Raw genomic sequence first — 18,182 nt, 5'->3', positions numbered from 1 at the left:
GCCCTGGCACATACCATCTGACAATCAATGATGACTCAACCTGACACTGATCCTGAATGTCTGGAGAATCAACCGTCAAAACCATATCAGCCTGAGATTGTTCACCTGGAAGTGTCACAATGTGTGCATCCCTACCCACACAGACACCACCAATGCAGTTTCGTGAAAAAACACATTCAAGCAGCTAAAATGAATACCCACTTGCAAAATGCAACATGAGGACAGTGCCATGTCACCCAACCCATCCCCAGCACCGCCACACGACACACCGTGCCATGTCATGCTATGTGCAGGTAAACAAAGTAATCCCCACAACATGACACAAGTGTCACAATGTACAGTGTCCCTAATTGAAACTCACGACACCTGAAATGCTCACAGTAATGCAGGACCAACAACACACTTGAGCAGGTATTTAGCAATAACACTTATCAGCCACTGACCCTCAAAACTACCATTAACATGACATTACGAATGTAAGGAATTAGTAGTCTCACCACCTGGAAATGCCTGCACTCCCACCACTTCCAACTGTACAGTGTTGCCGCCATGTAGAGTTGTAGGTGCACTGCTGCCAACATGGACCCCATCTCTAAAGTAGAGGGCCTTGTGTAGACATGAGGAAAGGACCTGCAAATTAGGAGGTAGACACGGATGATGAGTTACACATCAATGCAACATGCAGTGTACAACAAAACAGCAATATGCACTAGGAATGTATACACAGTATTGACTAGACTACCCACACATGTAGTGGGAGTCCAATGTCACCATGTACGTCAATGTCACTTGGGCACACCCTTTGCAAGCCCATGGAAACGGGAAGCAGGAGGGGTGTGTGTGACAAAAACCCAAGCATCTGAACCAAATACATGACAAGCCTTCATGTGCCCAGCCACAATGCAGCGTATGCCCACAGGATGAGACCTACGTGCCATCGCAGGTGAGTGTTCACGGAAGGCAACACATTGTCCCAAAAAAAGAAAAATAAAGAAAAAAAAAAAAGAAAAATCCAAAATGGCCATTAATGGGCCCGGGAGGGTTGGGGAGGCCACCCAGGAGGTCCGAGGACAGGGTGCACACCAAAACCCACCTGTGTGGATCTTGGGAAAAAAAACACCTCCATGGGCTCATGGCCCATACGGCTACCCTATTGTGGGAGTATCACTGCTGTCGCTATTATCACCCTGTGCAGCTGCATCCGGAGGTGGTTGCACTATGGGAGGCAGCCCACGCAAGTCCCTAGTCTGTTCCTCCATGGCTGCAAGCATGCGGGTGTGGTAGGTCTCGTTCTGGAGGATGAGTGTGCGGAGGTCCCCATGCAACAACTCACGGGATGCCCGGACCTCCACCCTAGTTGCCTGCATCTCAGCTGAGAGCGTACGGGTGAGACGCTCCAGCTGCTGTTCTGTCCTTCGGTTTGTTGAAGCCTCAAGCTCAACAAGAGTCGTCCTGAGGTGAAGGAGCTCCTGCCTCAGGGCTTCCCTGTGGCCCTGGGACTCTCTGGAGATGGCTTCCTGCAGAGTCGCCAGTGCCGCCCGCCTGCCACTGTTGGACGCCAACATGTCCTCCCTGTGTGACTGGCAGATGGAGTCGGTTGCCTGCTGTAGTCGCTCCATCAGCCTTTCGGGGTGACAATGGAAGTGGCCACCATATCCATGGCCTGAGCCATCATCTCTGATGATGCTGCCTGTTGGGTTGCCATACCGTAAATGGATTGCTCCCATGCGGTATTGCCAGGTGGCGTACGGCCACCACGTCGGCGGGCACCACACCTGTCTGTGGCAAGGCGAACTGCGCCTTGCTGTGCCGGCACTGCCTGAGGCTGCAGGACTGCATTCCCCCTCTGATCTGCTAGCCCAGGAACAGGATCAGATGTCGCTGAGTGTGACCCTGCATCCGTAACCACCAAAGGCATAGCTGCCAACACTGACATCCACATTGAGAGTTCTGACCCTGGTGCAGGTGGGTGGGACAGAACAGAATCCCTCCCAGGAACACTCACCTGCGACGGCACGTAGGTCTCATCATCCGAATCAACACCTGAGTACAGCTCGGGGGAGGTGCAGCCAGAGACACCCCTTGAGAGCACGACCTGCAGCAGTTGTGGGTTCTCACCCACCACCACACCACGTCGCTCACTGGTGGTCGGTCGGCCCTCGGACCCCTCCTGGGTCTGCACCATCTCCACAACCCCAGCAGTATCAGGTGCGTCTTCCCCTGCAAAGACATAAAAGAAAACAAATGGAAACAGGCATTAGCACCATGGCACACAATGAGGGCTGAGAAGCAAGAGAACCAGTACTTGATTGACACATGTCCCACATGACTAAAACCCTCCCATGCATGCACCCTCACTGCGTATGAAGGGCAGGCAAATGGCACACACTGATGACACCAAGATGGAAGATGAACACATTTTCTGCATGCTGCCTGGCAGTGGCATCACACATTGGCCTGTGATTGCCAGGTGAAATACACATGCCATCACACAGATGGCATGTACCATTGCTATTGAGTGAAGATGGAGAGGAGGGCAGCACTTATTCATTCAGTCCAGTTCCTGCATGTAATAGCTTTTCTAATTCAAACAGGTCTGATTTTTCACCTGGAGCTGCCAGTCCAAAATGGTCCGATTACACAGGGACATGTGTGAACAATTGATATCCAGGTAACAAAGTCACTCCACTTTATCATAGCCATGTCAGACATGTGACTACAGGACTGAGAAATGCCTAGTAAAAGTGGTGGAATGCAAACAATCTGCCTGAATGAACAGAGAAAAATAAGCAACAATGTTGTGGCAAGGTGACACTTCAAGGGCAACTGGCGTGCTGTTGGGCTAGATGTCTACTGTTGGCAGAAGGGATACTGCTATGGACAAATGCTGCTGCGCAGAATGTATTGCATGAAGCACATGGGTGACCCAAACGACTCAGGCGCACACACCCTCACCTGGCACACAAACAGAAGCCCTCACACACACACCATGCACATGGATGACACACACATGCATGTGCACTCACTGGACAATGCCTCATAATCAGGCAGATCTCCCACGCCTTGGATCTGTTCCTCCGTGACGTAGGTCCCAGCGACTGACTCATGTGGAGTGAGTTCCATGTCTTCTACTGGAGACCCACCTCCCGTCATTAGAGTTGCGGCATGACTTGAGGCCAGCTTATTCTTTGCCCTGCGCTTTAGGTCATTCCAGCGCTTATAGCAATCATTGGCTGTGCGCCTCACGATTCCAAGGGCACTTACGATGTCCGCAACGGTCTGCCAGTGTGCCTGGCGTTGTGCAGGTGTGGTCTTGGATCCTGCAACAATGACCATCTCGTTATCATGTGCGGACACATACTCGACAAGTGCATTCAGTTCGTCATCCGTGAAGCTGGGCTTCCTGGACGGGCCGGACTGTGTAGCCGTGTCTGGGGCATCAGCCTGTGCCGGACGAGCACTCTTCCTCTTCTGCTTGGAAGGTGGTGGTGATCCTGAGTGTCCTGCGCTGCTCTGGACACTAGGGGCAGGAGCCCTGGTGGACTCTGTATCAGGAGTGTGGGATTGCACACTCAGCATGGGAGTTGGTGCAGGCATTGGCTCAAGTGTAATGGTGTCAGGGGGAATGTCAGCAGGATGGACTAGGACCAACACTGTCCTGGCTGGGTGTGTGAGAGCTGGGGTGGATGGAGCCGCAGCTGCCCCTGCAGCCTCTCCACCCTGCCTACTGGGGGCAGCAGATGACCTTGCTGCCCCTGATCCAAGTGGCCTGATGACATCAACGTGCACCAGCGCATGTGTCATAGGCCTGCTGACCTGGAAGTCAGCCATGGAGTCAGCCAGGTCTGGTGCCACAATGGGCTGGTCCAACAAGGGCTGAGCATGGATGGTGTCAGCCACATCAGCCTCAACCAGGGGGGGGATTATGGGTGCCCTTGACTGGTCCTCCACACATGGGGGGACAGGGTCACCCTGCAAGTAACGACCACGTCCCCTACCGGATCCACCACGGCCACCACTTGTGGCTCGTCCACCTTTGCCACCCTTACGGAATCCTCGCCTCCCAACCATGGCACTGATGTTAATGTGCGTATGGGAGTGGCTGTAAACTATTGTCCTGGGCAATTGGGGGTCAAAGGGGTTGGGTACCAGGTGGTAATTGTACCCTAGTGCTCTAGCAAGGCTGAATGTGACCCCTGGGGAAAGATGACGGGTCACGCAACGCACAGGAAGCCCAAAAAAGGGAGATGACGTGCACGCAACCCCTCCTAGACCACGTGTGCGGAAAAAAAACCCTGCACTACGCTGTGGCACCCAGTAACACAAGAATGAACGTATGCGTGTCACACGCAGCCTAGAATGACCTCTGAAGGGGTAGGCTACACACGGGGCAAGCACAGATGTTAGATACGTGATTGACTCACCGTCTGCCAGGAAAAAAAGCGTGAAAAAGAAGCGCGTTTGGTTGGCAACACCCCCGCCAAAAGAAGATTTGTACGCTGTCTGAGGAGACAGGACAACAGTAGGAGGGAACACTGTTTGAGGGAACAGGCCCAGGAAAACCAGAAAAAGAGAAAAAAGAGAAAGAGCTGTCAGAGGTAACAGGGAGTATGAACTTGAAACGCCGTGAAGTAAATCGCGTGTGAAACGACAAGAAGTACAGAATTCACCCACTCGCTCTCCACGAAAAGCACGTACAAGGAAATGGTGTTCTACACGTACCTTTTATGCAGGCCCACACGTCCAGCGTCACTTCCGCGTGTACGCGCTAGGGCCATTTCCACCAATTACAGCTTTGTCACTTCCGCGTGTACCCGCTGTATCCACCAATTACACGCTTTGTCACTTCCGCAGGTATGTGCTATTTCCACCAATTACACGCTTTGTCACTTCCGCGTGTACGTGCTTTTTCCACCATTTACACGCTTTGTCACTTCCGCACGTACGCGCTATTTCCACCAATTACAGGCTTTGTCACTTCCGCATGTACGCCCTATTTCCACCAATTACACGCGTTGTCACTTCCGCGTGTATGCGCTATTTCCACCAATTACACGCTTTGACACTGGGACGTGCCTTTCATTTTTTTAACACGCAACATTTCAAACGTGTGCCATATTCAACGTGCACGTGACTTCATAGACCCGCATACGCTGGTGGCCTTTGGGCCAATGAATGTACATACGTGTGCTGACGCGCTTACGCGCTAAGGGCCTTTCCTCGAATTACACGCAGATGTGCAGGATTTTCACGTGCAAAATCACTCCGTATCAAGCTGGCCACGCGTTCACACACGGAAGACCACGCTCCTGCCCAGAAGGCCGAATTACTGCCCCCCAGAGCCCTGAGCACGCTCCCACCTGCCATCTGCTGCTGCCTGACTGCCTGCTGCCCACGTGCCCTGCCATTTGCTGCCTGCACATCAGCCAGGGGTGCTGTTGCTGTGACCACCCCTGCTGGAACCGAAGACTCCCAACTGCTTTTCCATCGCCCCACAGCCCAGCCCCAGGACCCAGTTGCCCACCCACTCCTGCCTCTGGGGTTGCCATGTCGGGCACTGCAACATCTGGCACCAGTGGCAACCCCCGGCCAAGGAGGCAGAGGGGCACCAGCTTACTGCCACCGAAGTTGGTGTCCTGGTGGAGCATGTCCTGGGGCAGTATGAAGCCCTCTTCGGAAGGTTGCGCGCCGACAAGGAAGGACGGACTCTGATCTGGATGGACATCGTGACTGCCATCAACACGGAGGAGGTGGCAGTCCGCGACTACGAACGTGTCAGGAAGCGCTGGGAGGACTTCAGGTCCAGGACCCTCAACAAGGCCCGGCGCCTCCTGAGGGCAGCGGATGCTATGGGGCGCCGGGGCCACTTGTCGGAAGATCAGATGAGGGTCCTGGAACGCATATCCCCAGCGCTCCACGTCCAGGTCCTTGAGAGGCAGACTGGTCTGGAGTCGAGCGGTAAGTGTACATGCATACTGATTGTAAGCTGTGCGTGTGGTGTGCCAGGAGTGTGCAGGTTGAACATGTATTTTTATGTGGGCAAGTAGGGGGGGGTGTACAGGGCCGTGAGGGTGACACATGCGAGGGGTCTCATGTGTGACACATGGATGGTGCTTGTGTGTGTGGGCTTGCATGGCACAGGATGTGGAGGAATGATTGTCAGGTGTGACATGGATGTCGATCGGAACACTGCGACAGTTGGCGGAGGTGTACACATGCATGCAAGTTTGGTGGTGTGTGTGCATGTGTAGTGTACTCCCTATGTTGCATGTGATGTGTGGATGACCTTTGGCTGCTCATGCTGTTGTATGTGAATGGATGGTGCTGGCTGTTGCAATATGCCTGTGGTATGGCTCATGTGTGTAAGTTGAAATGACATGTGTGTTGGGTATTGTGATGCCATGTCTGAGGTTTACCAATGCCACTCATGTCATGGCTTAGGGTGGACATTCGGTAAATGAAGCTGTCGTGGGTGGACCCGGGATAGTTGGCATATACTGAGGTGATGATTCCCTTGGCATTACATACTACCTGCACGTTGATGGTATGCCAGTGCTTGCGGTTCCTATAGATGTGCTCAGATGCCCTGGGGGGACGTAGTGCCACATGGGTGCAGTCGATGGCACCTAGCACTTTGGGGAATCGTGCCACACTGTAAAAATCCAGGGTGGCAGCATGCCTTTCTGCAGGTGTTCTGGGCAGGTATATGTGCCTGCGGACTGATGGGCGTGCAGTGATGATGTTCAAGACCTGGTGTAGGCAGCGTGACTGCGTGGCCTGTGACACCCCACCCACTATGGCACTCGTCCGCTGAAAGGATCCAGTGACTAAGAAGTGCAGTACATTGAGGACCTTCTCCAGGGGGCTGAGTGCTTGGGAGCACAGGGTGGGTGATGTGAGGTCATCCTCCCACTCACTCACCAGGTCCAGTATTATGTGTGGTAGAAACCTGTACCTCCCATACACCTGGTCATCAGGCATCCCGAAAAGGCTGGTTCTGGGTGTGAATATTCTGGCCCTGACTTTCCTCCTCCTCCTCCTTTGGTAGCCCACGGCCACTGCTGCTAGGAACGGTATATTCATCCTGGCGCCTGAGCTTGTTATTTTGTTTGCGCGCAAATTTATGCGTCGCGGGTCGACGTATGCCTGCTTCCTACTGGCGTACGTGTTTCTTTGCGCGTGTTGTAGGCGAGCGTGTGAAACTTCCCGCGCACCCTGAAATCCAGTACCCAGGCCAATAGCGTGTGAAAATTCCCGCGCACCCCGGTATACACGTGCGCTGATGTACTCGCGTGTGAAACTTCCCGCGCACCCCTGAAATCCAGTACCCAGGCCAATAGCATGTGGAAATTCCCGTGCACCCCGGTATACACGTGCGCTGATGTACTCGCGTGTGTAAGTGCCCGCGCACCCCTGAAATACACGTACATAGGCCAATCGCGTGTACGCGCACTTTTGTCCAATTACACGCGATGACACTCTGATGTGCAGTCTTTCCACGTGCGCTCCGTCATCACGTGCTATGAGGGAAACACCCGTGCGGGTCACGTCACAGACGCGCTTACGCGCTGAGGGCCTTTGGTCCAATAGAATCGCGTATGCGTGCTGACGCGCTTACGCGCTAAGGGCCTTTCCTCGAATTTCACGCTGATGTGCAGGATTTTCACGTGCCAAATCCCTCCGTATCAAGCTGGCCACGCAATAACACACGGAAGACCACGCTCCTGCCCAGAAGGCCGAATTACTGCCCCCCAGTGCCCCGAGCAGCCTCCCATGTGCCATCTGCTGCTGCTGCCTGCCTGCCTGCCTGCCTGCTGCCACCGTGCCCTGCCATTTGGTGCCTGCACATCAGCCATCTGCAGGGGTCCAGTTGCTGTGTCCACCCCTGCTGGAACAGAAGACTCCCGACTGGGATAACATCGCTCCACAGCCCAGCCCCAGGACCCAGTTGCCCACCCTCTCCTGCCTCTGGGGTTGCCATGTCGGGCACTTCCACATCTGGCACCAGTGGCAACCCCAGGCCAGAGGGGCACCAGCTTCACTGCCACCGAAGTTGGTGTCCTGGTGGAGCATGTCCTGGGGCAGTATGATGCCCTCTTTGGATCTTCCCGCGCCAGCAAGGAAGGACGGGAGAGGATCTGAGCCGACTGTGTGGTTGCCATCAACGCGGAGGGGGTGGAAACCCGCAACCTCCAGAAGATCAAGAAGCACTGGGAGGACTTGAGGTCCAGGACCCTCGTGAAGGCCCGGCGCCTCGTGGAGGGGGGCCAGGGCCGCATGAGTTCCATCCAGATGAGGGTCCTGGAACGTGTACGCCCAGCGCTCCACGCCCAGATCCTTGAGAGGGAGACCCGTCTGGAGTTGAGCGGTAAGTGTCCAAGCATTGCTGTGTGAGACAGGGCATGTTGCGGTGTGCTGGTTGTCTGATACTTGCCTGTATGTGTGACATAGGCCATGTATGCATGTATGTGTGCAGGGACATCATGGTAATGCATGTGCGACCAGTGATGTGTGAACCACATGGTTGTTGCATGTGTTTAAATGCCACATGGGGAGCCCTATGCAGATTTTACACATGAGAGCATGCCAGTCTCTGTTCCTGGACATGGGTGGGGGTGAGGGATGGGTGCTGATGCCAGGTACATATATGGTAGCCATGTCTGTGTGCCTGACCTGCGTGTCTGTGACTTGTGAATGCCATGGATGCATGACACATGTGTGTGACAATGCACAGATTCACTGATGCAGCCTAGTTACCCTTGTATCCGCTGTGTTTGGGGTGTATGAGGCCAGATGGATGTGACTGAGGTGAAGTGTGTGCATGTGATAGGCATGACCCATGATGCATGTGAGTTCCATATCATTGTATGTTTCAAGAGTCCATTGGACATGTATGGAAATGTCCACGGCATGCACCATGCCTGTTACTGTGTGTGTTTTGCCTGGACTGACCCATGTGTTGTGGAGGGACATGATGGAAGTGTACTTTGACAGTGGTACTCATCTGCTATTGCTTCCTGTCTAGGGGAACATTGAACAGTACCCTGATGCTTGTGTTCTATGTCTCCCTCTACACAGCGGCTAGTGAAGAAGAGGGCGGAGACGGCGCTGTGGAGCAAGGTGGCGGGGATGCCCCCACGGCTGCAGCGGAAGGGGTGGGTGAGCCCCCACAGGGGCCTGCTACGGCGGAAGACGGTGAGGAGCCATCCAGGTTGGTAGTTTCCACAGAGGAGGAGGAGGCCGCCACAGAGGCACACATGGGGCCTGGTGGGGGCATCCCTGCTGGTGCAAGTGGTGCAGTCCAGGGGCAGGGGCAGGAGGCAGCACACGTCACCGTGGAGGGGCCTGCGCATGTCGCTGTCCCTGACCCTGTGAGTGCACCACCATGCACCAGCAGGGATGCCCCGTCCCAGGCCCGTCCGCAGGTAGAGGGGATGTCCATGTCACCTGACTCCCCTCCACCTGCGGACGAGGGAACCCGTGTCCGTATGGAGAAGGTCCTGATTGGGGTCGCGATGCGCGTGGGTGCAATTCGTGATGACGTGCTGCTTCCCGGGAGGAGCACGCACATCATCACGAAGAGCACCGTGCCGCCGTGGCCCAATTGGGATCTTCCATGTTCGGGGGTTTCCTGCATGTGTCGGCCAATCTGGCGGCCCTCTCCTCCTCTGTGGAGGCTATGCGCCGGTCGTTCTCCATGCCACCAGGGCCCCCTGTGGACCTGCCCTGACCAATGCAGCCAGCTCGGTGGGGATCCCATCCCTGCCACAGTCGGGAGTCGGAGGTCCAGCAGGGGTGGACACCACAGCAATTGTACCCCAGCAGATGGAGGATGTGCCGGCATCATCAGGCAGGGCACGTGCACGACGGCGTCGGTGGATTCCATCAGCCTGGATGCCGTCATGCTGGCAGAGGCAGTTGCGTCGGAGGCAGCAGCAGAGTCAACTTGGGAGGCATCATGGCTCGGGCCCATCAACATCGGAGGGGCAGGCATCGGCCGGAGGGCAGGAGGACCCAGGACAGGAAGTGTCTTCCGTGTGGCTGCGGTTGGGCCAGCAGATAGGTGCGGAGCGGCGGCGGGTGGAAGAGGCGCGGCTCACGATGGTCAGGGCGGAGAACTCCATGCGGAGGGCCCTGAGGCAGGCCGAGTGCCTCGAGGTAATCCGCAGGGGGTTGGAGGAGCAGATGGCGTCATCCCTGCGGACCCTCGGGGCCATGGAACAGGACCGCCTCCGGGACATAGACGAGGAGTTTGATGATGCCCTGGCCCGGAACACCACGGAGTGAGCCGCTGGACTTGCCCGCCGCCTTTGTATATAGTTCTTTAGTTTTAGGTTTCCTTTGTTTCTTCTTATGATTTGGAGTCGACGGACACTGCTCCACTTTTTGTATATAGTTGGATTTTAGTTAGGGTTTTTTGTAGGTTTCCTTTGTTCAGTTGTGCTCATGGACCCTTGGATGATTTGTACATAGTTCTTCATTGGATTGTTTTATTTTTTTATTTTTGATTTATTCTCCATGGAGCAATGGTCTTTGCATTTATTTTTATCTCTCGGATTGATTTTATTTTTAATGTGACTTTGAACAACATTTTTTTGGATTTGGATTTGTAGTTTTGATTTTTTTGGACAGACATGCAGCTTATCTTTTTTTCATTGTAGTTTGTTTCATTTCATTTGCATTCAATTTTTTTTAATACAATTTTGTTTTCATACTTCACTGTGCGGTATCATCTCATTGGTTTCATGCATGTCATGTTGGGTGTTTTCCCATTCATTTGCAACCATTGTGTGTGACGGACATGGGTTCATTTGCTTTATGAACATTGGGGGTGTAACATGTAATTTCCATTTCCATGTGGGTGAATGGGTTACTTGGTAGGGCCTTTTGGCTGTGGAGGCTGACCATAACGCACATGATTGGGGATTGTGAGGACCTGGGTGCAGGGGGACATGAGTGGGGGCCTGGTGGGGGATGCCCATGGTGGCTGGGGGGTGGGGGTGGTGGGAGACATGAGTGGGGGCCTGGTGGGGGCTGCCCATGGTGGCTGGGGTGTGGGGGTGGTGGGAGACATGAGTGGGGGCCTGGTGGGGGCTGCCCATGGTGGCTGGGGGGTGGGGGTGGGTGGGAGACATGTGTGGGGGCCTGGTGGGGGATGCCCATGGTGGCAGGGGGGTGGGGGTGGTGGGAGACATGAGTGGGGGCCTGGTGGTGCTGCCCCTGCACTGCTGGGGGTGGGGGTGGTGGGAGACATGAGTGGGGGCCTGGTGGTGCTGCCCCTGCACTGCTGGGGGGTGGGGGTGGTGGGAGACATGAGTGGGGGCCTGGTGGGGGCTGCCCATGGTGGCTGGGGGGGGTGGGGGTGGTGGGAGACATGGGTGGTGGCCTGGTGGGGGATGCCCATGGTGGCTGGGGGGTGGGGGTGGTGGGAGACATGAGTGGGGGCCTGGTGGGGGATGCCCATGGTGGCTGGGGGGTGGGGGTGGTGGGAGACATGAGTGGGGGCCTGGTGGGGCTGCCCATGGTGGCTGGAGGGTGGGGGTGGTGGGAGACATGGGTGTTGGCCTGCTGGAGGGTGCCCCACACTGCTTGGGGGGTGGTGGTGGTGGGAGACATGAGTGGGGGCCTGGTGGGGGCTGCCCATGGTGGCTGGAGGGTGGGGGTGGGTGGGAGACATGCGTTGGGGCCTGGTGGGGGATGCCCATGGTGGCTGGGGGGTGGGGGTGGTGGGAGACATGAGTGGGGGCCTGGTGGGGGCTGCCCATGGTGGCTGGGGGGTGGGGGTGGTGGGAGACATGGGTGGGGGCCTGGTGGGGGCTGCCCATGGTGGCTGAGGGGGTGGGGGTGGTGGGAGACATGGGTGGTGGCCTGGTGGAGGGTGCTCCACACTGCTGCGGGGATGGGGGTGGTGGGAGACATGAGTGGGGGCCTGGTGGGGGCTGCCCATGGTGGCTGGGGGGGTGGGGGTGGTGGGAGACATGAGTGGGGGCCTGGTGGGGGCTGCCCATGGTGGCTGGGGGGTGGGGGTGGTGGGAGACATGAGTGGGGGCCTGGTGGTGCTGCCCCTGCACTGCTGGGGGGTGGGGGTGGTGGGAGACATGAGTGGGGGCCTGGTGGTGCTGCCCCTGCACTGCTGGGGGGTGGGGGTGGTGTGAGACATGAGTGGAGGCCTGGTGGGGGCTGCCCATGGTAGCTGGGGGGTGTGGGGGTGGTGGGAGACATGGGTGGTGGCCTGGTGGGGGATGCCCATGGTGGCTGGGGGAGACATGAGTTGGACATGAGTGGGGGCCTGGTGGTGCTGCCCCTGCACTGCTGGGGGGTGGGGGTGGTGGGAGACATGAGTGGGGGCCTGGTGGGGGATGCTCATGGTGGCTGGGGGGTGGGGGTGGTCGGAGACATGAGTGGGGGCCTGGTGGTGCTGCCCCTGCACTGCTGGGGGGTGGGGGTGGTGGGAGACATGAGTGGGGGCCTGGTGGTGCTGCCCCTGCACTGCTGGGGGGTGGGGGTGGTGAGAGACATGAGTGGGGGCCTGGTGGGGGCTGCCCATGGTTGCTGGGGGGGGTGGGGGTGGTGGGAGACATGGGTGGTGGCCTGGTGGGGGATGCCCATGGTGGCTGGGGGGTGGGGGTGGTGGGAGACATGAGTGGGGGCCTGGTGGTGCTGCCCCTGCACTGCTGGGGGGTGGGGGTGGTGGGAGACATGAGTGGGGGCCTGGTGGTGCTGCCCCTGCACTACTGGGGGGTGGGGGTGGTGGGAGACATGAGTGGGGGCCTGGTGGTGCTGCCCCTGCACTGCTGGGGGTGGTGGGAGACATGAGTGGGGGCCTGGTGGGGGCTGCCCATGGTGGCTGGGGGGGTGGGGGTGGTGGGAGACATGGGTGGTGGCCTAGTGGGGGATGCCCATGGTGGCTGGGGGGTGGGGGTGGTGGGAGACATGAGTTGGACATGAGTGGGGGCCTGGTGGTGCTTCCCCTGCACTGCTGGGGGGTGGGGGTGGTGGGAGACATGAGTGGGGGCATGGTGGAGGGTGCCCCTGGATGCTGGAGGGTGGGGGTGGTGGGGGACATGAGTGGGGGCCTGATGGGGGCTGCCCATGGTGGCTGGGGGGGTGGGGGTGGTGGGAGACATGAGTGGGGGCCTGGTGGGGGCTGCCCATGGTGGCTGGGGGTGACCGACAGTGTTCCAAGAAACATCAAGACGAAGAAGAAGACGTCTGAGCACATTCTCAGACTTCATGGGCCTCATTATGGGTTTGGTGGTAATTCGGTGGTAAAACTGGAGATGTCCTGCCAAAATCATTTATACCGTTACTGCCGCCCGCTACTGTGGTATGACCACATGATTACGAGGGGTGCTGTGGCAGTGTAAATCCATTCCATGAGGATTGTTGGCAGATTTACCGCAAGCGGTAATTCTGCATGGTATATCCGCCAATTATGGAGTTAAAGTGGAGGACTCGCCTCAACCTTTTTGCTGGGGGTGAATTTTCCATACTAGAAATGTGGCTTTGTGGTAAAAGTGGCATTAAGTTTCCTATTGCCCCCCAGAAAGTGGTGGTAACAGAATTACTGACACTTTTTTACCACACTGCCGAATACGTAATGAGACCCTTTGAGTTCAACTGTATACAACAAACTCACTGACCCACTATTAACTGGAAAGAAAATGGGTGACGTAGTATCAAGTCCTATATTTATGTTGGGGGCACAGAAGGGGGGGGATGAGGCAAACTACCACTGGCAAGGGCAGAACTTCTAAAGGGAAAGCCAGGAAAGGGAAAACACAAGTAAGTGTAGCACGTGGGAATATGACAGCAGTGCCAAGGGAATGCACCAGAGAGAGTGGAAATGAAGGTCAGGTCCCAGCCGAAGATCACTCGTAGTCAGTGCATAACCCACTGAGCTATCCCCCTAGCTGTACAAGGAATACACCAGAGAGTTAGGAAACAAAGGGCAGGTGTCAGCCAAAGACAACTCCTGGGCAGTGCATAACCTGCTGAGCTACCTTCCTAGCTATCCAGGGAATGCACCAGGGAGAGAGGAAACAAAGGGCAGGGCTCAGCCAAAGACCACTCCTGGGCAGTGCATAACCCGCTGAGCTACCTTCCTAGCTATCCAGGGAATGCACCAGATAGAGAGGAAACAAAGGGCAGGGCTCAGCCAAAGACCACTCCTGGGCAGTGCATAACCCGCTGAGCTACCTTCCTAGGCAGTGCATAACTCGCTGAGCTATCTTCCTAGCTACCCAGCTGTGGGGCCGGGCTCAGACTTCTGAGTGGGGCGAGGGGGGTCCTGTCCTGTCCTTCTTTCTCAGGTTTGGCCTGACCACCTATGCAGTCACAGGGGTGCACGGGCAACACAAGCTCCCCTGTATCCAGGATGCACCATAGCAGAGATATCGTTCAGTTGTTTTCAACGCTTCACAATAATTCACACCTTGACTGTTGCCATGCATCTTCATCGTGCCAGTGAGGTCCCTGGGCTGCCTTTCTCAGCGCTATTACATTGTCGCTTGCCTCGCCCCAGGCTGGCCCATTATGCTAAGCGCTGCTCTTTCGGGAAAGCTTCGCTGGCAAGCAGGATTTTGGAGAGCGGCAATAATTACCCAATGTTCTTCACTTGAATAATTCACAGCTACATGGGCTGTTCTGGAAATTCAGAGGGTTTGCAAATAATGCCGCCAGTCTGCGCCCTGCGATGAAAAATAAGCATTTTAGAGACTGCAATTACTTTCACAGAGGGAAGTGTGCTGTGGGGTGGAGGGGAGAGGCAAGGGGAGCCTGGCACCCTGCGACTGGATACTCCGAGGGTTGGCGCAGGAAGTAACTAGCCTCTAGGACCTTGTAATTAACAGGACTGGAGGATGTGACCTAGCAGTTCAGGCTGGACTTCCACTTTTGGGGTGGGACCAAGCCTGATTTGTATATGGTCTTTCCCCTTCTGTAATGGTTTGGCAGGTGAAGAACAGTGAACTGGAGGTTTGCCCAGAGCAATGCCAGAGGTTAAGATGAATTGAAAACCTTCCAGCCATCGCCTCTTTTGTTTTGCTAGGATCAATCCGAGTGGGACAGGTATGGGCAGTGCCGTGCCGGCTGGGCCCAGAGACACATGCTACTCCTCACTGATGAGACCCACAAGGCTGAAACATGTTTGGGGATGCGTGTGGTCTTGTGCAGAAGGGATGTGACCTAACCGTTTGGGATATACTACCCCTTTTGGGGTGGGACTAAGCCTGATTTGCATATGGTCTTTCCTCTTCTGTAATGGCTTGGCAGGCGAAGAAGGGTGGTCTGGAGCAGAGGTCTTCAAACTGTGGGGCGTGCCCCCCCAGGGGGGCGCGGCCGCCTCCTACGGGAGGCGCCAGAGCCCAGCATGAAATGTGTAAAAAAAACAGAAAAACAAAAAAAAAATGTGTTTTTTTTTTTAGATTGGAGGAAATGGGAGGGGGGAGATCACATGGACCATAAAACGGTCTTAGGCGCCAATGATAACATGGCCAGCAGTTGCAAATGGATATTCAGTCCTTTAGTCACAGACTGAATAGTACCCAAGGGGTTATTTTTTATTCAAATGTAAACAAATTGTGATATTTAAAGAATATTTATTCAGCAACAATGGTCAAAACTACTAGCTGCATAGTGAAGCAACTCCTCAAACTGGCCCACATTGGCCAAAAAAGTGGCCCATTTTGATTGACCTACACTGGCATTTTGCATTTTTGGTACAGTCATCGCCCTATTGCCCTATAGGCCAGTCCAAGCCTCCCGACTCATCCTTAATGGACGAGGGGTGTCCACCCACTGGCCACCTCACCCATTATGGAGGAGCCGAGGAGCCAGCGCAGTGAAACACTGAGCACTCCCTCAGCTGCTTTTTCCAGCTGAGGGAGTGCTCCTGGGCTGGCTGAACTGTCAAGGGGAAACTCTGTTTGCCTTTGACAGTTCATTTCCCCAGCCGCACATGACCACTGAGCCATGCAACGTTGGGGGTGTTTTGCTTCGCCAGCCTTGCATAGCTCATTGGAAATGCTGGCTGGGGCACTGCATGTATGTATGTGCGAGGGGGTGCTCCTGCGCCTCCTCACATATACGAGCAGAGCAACCTGGAGCGGGGCATTTTAGCAACCACGCACAGGCCCCTGCAGAAGGTACGTTTATGGCGATTTATTTTTTATTTAAATGTGTATGGATGTGTGTATGCTTGTGTTATGGGACTGTGGTGGGAGCAGGATGGGCGGCAGCACTGGGATAGTGGTGGGAGTAGGGTGGGGGAGAGCCCAGGGTCTGTACTGGGAGTAAAGTGCGGTGACGGCACGCAAAAGTACATAGCGATTTCTACATACTGTCCATCCAGCACTTTTAGGGGGGCCCGGCCTGCCTAAACTTGGCTCTGGGGGGGCCCGAGCCAAAAAAGTTTGAAGACCACTGGTCTGGAGGGTTGCCCAGAGCAATGCCAGAGGTTATGATTAATTCTAAACCTTCCAGCCATCACCTATTTTGCTTTGTGCACGTTTATGCCCTTGTCCTTTAGCACTGGATGACACAGAGTGTGTGTGGGTTTCCCAGATAGGACCCAAAAACAACCAGACGTATCCCAGGTCCAAAAATGGATGACCCCCGGGCCTCGTGCTCGTGAGGGCCTCGTTGCCCTCACTTGTCTCCAAAGTGTTCAGACAATGCTGATGCACGGGCATTGGACCTTGCAAATTACCTTGTAAAATGTCTCTATTATTAGCTGGGCATTTCCATGGGGAACTCTTGGTTAGTAGTGGGGAATGGAGGCAGGTGCAGCAGTGGGTGTTCATTGGAGTGACTATTGTCTGCGCGAGAGGTGGGGGAGGCAGATCATTCAAAGGCCCAGCCAAGCAAGAGAAAAGTCATGGGGTCTGGCTTGGCTCCTGGATCCAAAAACGTGTGGAACCAGCAAACAAATGGGTGTGAAAATCTAGCCACTCAAGGCCCCTTGCATGTCCCCCTGCCCCCGCAACACATTCCCCTGCCTGGCATCTTGCCCCCGTAACACTATCCCTTAAATGGCGTCCTAGCTCCTGCCACAACTGAAACCCACTACGTGGCGTCCTGTCTTACCCTGCAGCTCGAACCTACCACCCAGGACTGTTTGCAGGACTGGGAAGGTCAGGTTAAGCAAGACAAGAGCACGACTCTAAGTTACAGGAAATTATGTCATCAGAGGAAGTTACATCACAAAGAGTTGCCATGAGTAAGCCAAGAAACAGATTACTTTGTGGAGAACAATGTATGGTTACAATTATTGGTACTGTTGTTATCATCAGTACTGATGTTTTTGTTGCAAACTTTTGTCATTCTATAAAATAAATATCCACAATACCCTATATACATTAAAACATATCAAATTCATGATATGAGTCAGCGATCATATTATAACCAGAGATGTCCTATTCGCTCAGTGCTCAAGTTCTCCAACAAGTGCTCTCTTCTTCTTAGTGCTGACCTCACATAAGGCAATAATGTACAATAATGACTGATCATAAATAGACCAATGCAGGTGGGCATGGTGTACAACCTACATTTCTAAACAGAGGCACTATGATGCTCTGCCACAGCTCTCCATAAGCTGGGCAAAGACATATAAAGTGCCCTAAATCTTCGGAACTAGGAGGGCAACACCGACAGTCACCGGCATTATCCCCCCGACTTCAACCTTTCAGCTGTCATGGATCTCAGTTGAAGTAAATTGAGCCTAGCTCCAGTACTAAGAGTTTGCTCATGTTTGTGATTAGTCGACATGAGGTCACGTGACATACCAATTCCGTCCAACATTACGTAATTACGATTTAAGGATTTAACAGGTTCTCTCGATTCTATCTGCTTTGTAACAAATTCAAATAACTTACGCTTAATCTTTAATATCAAGTCTACTATTTACGGTGGTCGGATTCGTAAACCAAAAATCATAGATACATTCTCTTCAACTGAGTTTTCACATAATACAACCACGGAATATATCATTTGTTTTCTTCTGAGAGTAGAATAGGTTTTAAGATATGGTATGTTGAAGACGCCTTGGGATTAGCCAATAGTGTGGTCCATAGATTAATTGGTTCAATACCTAATTTATCATCCATAAAAGGAAGTCCAACTTCGCTATGAACAGCAAAGTTAGACACCGAGGGGGTGATTCATAGAATTCGGCGCACACGTGG

Source organism: Ambystoma mexicanum, chromosome 8 (assembly GCF_040938575.1).
Source record: "Ambystoma mexicanum isolate Mex_15411 chromosome 8, UKY_AmexF1_1, whole genome shotgun sequence".
NCBI lineage: Eukaryota > Metazoa > Chordata > Amphibia > Caudata > Ambystomatidae > Ambystoma > Ambystoma mexicanum.
Note: the sequence above shows the minus strand (reverse complement) of the source record.